The following is a 6,930-nucleotide window of genomic DNA, read 5'->3' as shown; positions in this document are numbered from 1 at the left end:
ATAATTGTTGAGGGAAAAACCAGGTGACACTGAATCATGTCAAACTTGGGCACATCTGTGAAACTGGTTCTGGCTCAGCATCTGGGGAGTTTTGATCAAACAGCTCTGACTTCTTTATTTCTCTGAGAACATGTGCTTTATTCCGGTTTTCTGTCGTCCAGAAGCTGTTCTTCTTTACCTTTTTCTATGGAGTGATCACTGTCCTTTCCAAAAGTTGCATCAGCCCAGATTTACTTATCTTTTGAAGACTGATGTCTAAGCTGAGCAGCTAAGGAAGTAGGCTAAAATCTGCTATCACACAGAAAACAAGGTAAATCTGACTCCATAGAACTTACAGGGATCAGACTCAGCTTGGCTGCATTTCACCATGAATGTAAAATGGGCAGAGTTTCTGTTCCAGTTAGTCCCAGCAAGCAAAGATCACAACACAGCCCATTCTACGCTCTTCTGGAGCGTATGTTTACTCTGCTTGGAGCTCCTGCAATGCTCTGGTTTGTATGTTACTCGATATACTTGGAAATGTAAGTACCTGGTTGAAAATATAATTCCTATTACAGGGTTTGCTTCTTCATCTTGGAAAGGATTGACTACACTCTCTGCAGGGAATAACTAAGTGAAGTTGGCCTATTTGCTTTGAGGCAGAAAAAGCCTGGAGGAATGGAACTTTATAGATTTCCAGCCTTTTTAACATTGAAAAAGATTAGGATTATTGACATTCCTGTATTGTTATAGACATTTCCTCAGAGGAGATACTGTCTTAGCATAGACTGCTGCAGCAAAGTTCAGAAATTAGAAAGAGAAAATCTTTGAACATCAAAAGCAAAACAATATACATGAGAGTACAAATGTCTTATTAATCAAAAAGCTGTTCTAAGTTAGCAGACTGAAACTGAGAATTCTGGAAAAATGTTATGCTATAGCATTTACTGCTTAAAAGACGCTATGTTATAGCTGATATTGTGCTATAAAATGGTGCTTTTAAAAGGAAAGACATTGCTCTATCTAGGAAAGAAAATGTGGGTTCTAATGAAATTTAACCCCCTGAAACTAGCACATTATGTTGCAGGAAATGCAATTATTTTTTAAAATGGAACAAAGTGCAACTGAGGGAGAAGAGTTCACAGAAGTGAATTTAGAAAATGTTTCAGAAGTGAAGCTTCCTACCCAAAGGCCAAAGGAAAGGCGGATGAGTCAAACAGGAACATTTGGTGATTGAGACAGTGATTTGTTACACAGGTCTGATGAGTGAAAAAGTCATTTTACAAAATTCAAGAAAATGAACTGCTCTATCAGGGGATCAAGGAGAAAATAAAATGAAAAGCTTTCTTTGAAGTTTTTGAGACTTGACTGCTTTTGTGTTTCAAACTGAGAAAGCTGCTGTAGGCTGGGATAGTGTTCAGTCTCACTTATTAAAGGAACAACTGTGTTTTGTGGAGGGTGCTTCAGTGCCTCTAATTATGGCAAAGGAGCTGCTCTCCCTAGAAAGAAGAGTCTGACTCCAACTGTACTTCTCACTGTCTGAGAATGACCATTCAGCAAGATTAACAGTTCTGTAAGAGTTTTCTTCAGAGGCCAAAAAAGTTCAAAATGGGACATGTATTTGACTTTAGCTTCAGAGCTTTTGACTCCTTCAGCTATTTGCCATGTGCTTGATTTTTTACATGGTAAATAACTCAAAATAATAACAACTCAGGATTATATAAATTGAACCACATGTGTGAAACATATACAAGTGATTTCAGAATTAGGATCAAGGCCTGACTTCCATGAAAATGGATGAGATGGCATGAACCTGAATGTGATATGGTTTGAAGTTGGCTCCCTGCCAAGTCTCCAAACCTTACCAATGTTTCAGAATGAAAATAAAATGTGCATTACCTTCACTCAACTCCAACTTTTGCCAAGTATAAGATCTCTTCTAAATCACTAGCTGTTAGAAAGGTGACTTTAATTTCATTCTCTCGGTCATATCAGTACATCCTAATCTTAATCTATATCTGTATCTTAATCACTGTGCTGTAATCAGGTCATGTCTTTTTAGTGTTCTTCAAAATTAGTAATTGCCCTTTGTAATCAGGCTGCTGTGCTAATAGTGAAGTTTCTTCTAAAAGTTTCTTCTCTAGTTTGTGTAGGAAGAAGAAAAGAAAGATTTTCTTTGTGATTTCGAGTCAGTATAAAAAATCATTACTGTAATTTATTTCTAAATCATATGTGCTCAGATTGTTTCAAAAATTGTTTTTCTAAAAGACAAAAATTAAAGAGGCAAAAGTAAAGAAGCAGCAGGGTAAAAGTCAGATGATGCAATGTGGACTTCACCATAAAAAATGTATAATAAGAGCTAGAAATTGTAGGATTATAGTTGCAAATAAATGTCCTCTTTTGGTCTTAAGCGTTGTTAGTATTATTTTTCCATATACAAACTACACTGTTTACTTTTGAAATGCTTTATTTATAGCAAACCTTCTTACCAAACTACATCTCTCTGGTCTCCCTTTCCTGTTGGTGGCCCTTGTATTTGACATCTATTTTTGCAGTAACTTTTTTCTACCTTACATGAAGGAATAAAGCCAAAATATTCCGTGGCATAAATTTGCCACTGTCATTTTGTGTTCAGTGCTGAAGTGCTGTTTCTTTTACGGGAAATAACGTATCTGTGTGTCTGTGTGTGTACATGTATTGAGGAAAAAAAAGAAAGGAAGTTCACTAACCACTTGGAATGCAATGCTAAGCAGCAATGCTATCAGAGAGAGAGCACAAATAGTAGAAACCCAGTAATTATTTGTCACAAGTATGCATAAAAAAATCACAGACTTATTAAAAATTCATTTTATAGTGTCACTTTTTAAAATCAAGGCTGTAGCTCTACTATTTAAAACTTTGCTGTTAAAATTCAGCAAGCAGTGTAAACTGGTAACATAAAATAAAGTGTTTTCAGTGTAAATCAAGAACATTTTGTGTCGTGGTTCTCCTGCTCTGGCTGTCCACCCATTGCATGGCAGGGTAGGATGGAGCTGTTCTGTCTCTTCCATTGCCTGTCTCCCGGGATGGGTGGAATGGGGGAGGCACAGGAGCAGCAGAACAACCTCTTGGTGGTTTCTGTTTGAGTATATTTGAGTTCCTATTAATAAAAGAAATGGAAGAAAAAAAAATAACAAACCCAGAACTCAACTACTGAAACCTAGAGCAGGAAAACAGGGAAGGGGAATATTAAGATGCAGGAATAACCTATAATTTATGACCTATCTCAAATTTCCTGAGGAACTCAGGCTGAAAACAGTCTAGTTTTAATCTCTGGAAGAGGGAGAGCAAACTGCTGTCCCACAGGCTGGAAGCTCCCAGTTTCTATTAGACTGCTGACCAAGGGAGTCCTGAATGAACACTGTTTGTTCCTTGTAAAAGGAAGGAAATAAACTACAAATTCACATAATAAAATATAAAATACTTGAAAATTTAGAAATAAACCCCTCACAACTTCTATGGAAATGGATACAGAGAAATAAGAATGTTTCTTTTTGCCCCAAATTCCTATTTGTTTTTTCAGGTAACAAAACAGTGAGTTAGTGAAAAGCTCTGTGTGTTTATTAAATACCACTAAGAAGTAACTTTGTATTCCCCCTTAACTTGCCTGGCTGCAATGGAGCATTAGCATACCCTTTTCCACTTTGGTAGGAATGTAAACAACTTCACAACAGATGTTCTTTATAAGGACAGAGCCTGCTATTTGCATTGTGATATCTCTGTTTGAGTCTTATATCCAAGATTTTGTTTAATTCCATCTGGAAAGGCTTCACTGGATCCCCTTGGCTTACTAAAGCAAAGATTATTCTTTTATGGTTTTAAATCTAAGTTTTCCACTTTCTTTGGTCAGAATCAAACACCACCTGCGTTCTTTGCTGGTTGGTAACTGTGCAGTTATACAGGTATCCACATTGTTCCCCTGTAGTGGTTTGGAATCTTAAATATATTTCAGCTGTTTCTTTTACTGGATCTAAGAGTCTATCCTAAAACTTTTATACTCTTCCGTTCTGTAATATTTGGATAAGTGACAAATGAGACTCTCATTTGAAACATCTATCAGAGCTCTTATTTATCTTGGCACACGGGTAGTAACTTGTCTAATGGAGAAAGAATTTTTCAGATCTGGAGTGCATATCACAGTACAAAATACAACCTTGAATTTGTATTTTTATAGTGAATTTTCTTAATTATTTGTCTGGGAAATTGTAGCTTGCTTGACATCAATACTCATTACCACTAAGTTGGCATCATGTGGAAGCTACAACAGAAACAGTGAATAAGTACTTTTTAGATTTTAATTGTTTTTATCTTCCATTTACATGAGGGGTTTTTTTCATTTTGTATTAGCAGAAATGTAAATGAATTATCTGTTATGTTGTAATGTCTTATAAGAAGATGGGTGGCATTAAATCCTCTGAAAAAGAGGTTGTTAAAGAAATATTTTGAGGATTGGGATTTTCATGCAAAAGATGTCATCTTGGATTGAAATGAAACAGTCTGTTGAAAAGACTTCATTTTAATCAATTAAATAAGATAAGTTTCCTATAAACATATAATGCCAGTATGCCAGTTTATCTCTTTTTATCACATAAATTTTATTTTAATTATAGAGATTCTTAATGGACACTGAAACACAGAAAGTAATAATTTCCCATTTCAATTGATTCTCAGGAGTTCCCATATAATCCTGTTATAGTATTAGATGAGCTGCTATCATTATTTCTTCTAAAACATTTCAGGAGATTTTAAAATGTGTTTGTTTAAGCTCTATTTCTACTTGATGCTGCACTTGAAGGAAAAATAATACATGTAGATGACTGAAATGAAATGGCTTTATTGTCTTTATTCATAACAGCAGTGTTACTTAGTGCTGGGTTAGAAAACTCTTATACTTTCACTATAGGCATTGAAGCCAAATGAGTTCCTTTGCATATCATGAATAACTCTTGTGAAACCAAGAGTTGTCCATTTTACTGTTAGGGTTCTCTGCTAATAGTTTTCATAAGATTAATTTTATGGTTCCATCTGTGTTCCTTCTTAAAAATATGACAGTTTCCTTAGACATTTGGAAGATTTGGATACATGCCCATGGGCTGAATTAGGCAGTAGTATAAATTACTCCACATTCCATGCAAATGCCCAAACCAAGGAAGTACTGCCTGTTTGAGGAAGGCTGTCTCAGTTTGACCAAAACTGGGCCAGATGAGGGTTTTTAGTGACAAACTTATGTAAGGAAATTCTAAATTCTAATTATTTACTCATAAAACAAGCCACTATCCCTACTCCTTCAAAAGAATCTCTATAGTTTTCACAGTACTTCTTTCCTTGAGGACGTTGTGGAAAAGGTTTGTTCTACCTGCAGGTTTTAGAAGCTGCTTTGTAAAATCCAATCTAATAAATAACTCTCTATAAAACTCTGCCCTCTTCTTTCTGTACAGCCCTTTGTGGGCAGAGGAACATATTTAAAGAAGACTTAACAACAACAAATAACACTATATAAACTTAACTGCCTATTGATACAGATGTTATACTGTAATTTCATCTTTTTTAAAGGTGGCATAAAAAGAGAGAACATATAGTTGGGCTTCTATCCCTTCCATATTCCTTCCCACTGATGCTTCTGGGAGATCAGCTGTCTTTAATCCTGAAATTTTCAAAGGCTTCATGGCACACATCTGCATACAGATGCCAGGAATCAGCACATAGGCAGGATAATAAAGGCATTACATTCAAGTAGAGTAGAAAATCACAGCTGTGGTAAGCCTGTATTATCAATCGTGCCACATTCATAAATTAATAATTTGCATTGTATTACAGTCACTTTGTTTCAGAAGCTTTAAATACGTCTATTCACAGATTGTGTGAAAAGTGTGCAAATAATTCTGCTGGGTTTTTCTTTTTACAGCCTGTCTTTTGAGAAAGAAGATAAGAGAAGTGAATTAGAATAAATAGCAAAAATGTTGCTTCCTTTAAAATAATTACTTTTTGCCATTTTGAGAATTAAGTCAGAATATTTAAAATATCTGCACTAAGTCAGTACTTTGAATGCAAAATTAATATCCATAGCTGAGGCTGCAGAATTTATAAAAGTGAAAAACACATAGTGTTTTTGTATGTGTTTTCAGATATGTTTTGGCCTATTCCTCTTTATTTTTTTCAAAAAAATTGTATCATATCTATGCTACTGTTGATGGTGGTTTTAACCTTCCTCTTCCATTGCTAAAAGGAATAAACACAGCTTTAATACCAGTTTAGAAGCAAGTGTTGTTGATTGTGAATGCTGATAGGTATTCCAGTGCTGAAAAAACCCCAGAACAACCCAAACAAAAAAGAAGAGTTCTTTAATCAAAAGGCTTACTGATGAAGTGATGAAGAGCCTGATGCACACACATATTTAGATTTGAAATCTTTACTTACAGGAATAATCCAGCAGGATACACTGAATAGATGACATAAGAATCATAGGCAGGGAGGGCTGAAAAGCGCAGCAGGGATTGTGTTTTAACTGTCCAGTTAGGACAGAAGGAGAGCACCAGGCATTGCCTCACTGGGGTCAGGGAACTCCTGCAAGGGCAGAACTTCTCAGATTGCTGCCCTGCCTGGTTCTCCCTATACTGTGTTCATTGTCTACAATAAACATACCCAATTCCTTCCAGCCTTTCTGCATCAGTCAGATTTTCTTAGCCTCTTGTCTTTTGTTTCTTTCTCCATCTTCTCCATCTTTGGTGTTCTTAGATCTTTTCCTTCTGGGCAGCTTCTTGGCCAGACATTTCTTATCCTGCATGTGTGCATTAGATTTATTGTCATTAAGTGTACCCTGTTGCTCTTGCCCCAAGTAAATATTCCACAGAGTATCTTCCATTCATCCTGATATTCTGAATTCTGATCTTTTCCTCCAAAGCACACTTTCTT

Source organism: Manacus vitellinus, unplaced genomic scaffold (genome assembly GCF_001715985.3).
Source record: "Manacus vitellinus isolate BGI_N305 unplaced genomic scaffold, ASM171598v3 scaffold_15_pilon, whole genome shotgun sequence".
NCBI classification, from domain to species: Eukaryota; Metazoa; Chordata; class Aves; order Passeriformes; family Pipridae; genus Manacus; species Manacus vitellinus.
This window is presented reverse-complemented; position numbering follows the sequence as displayed.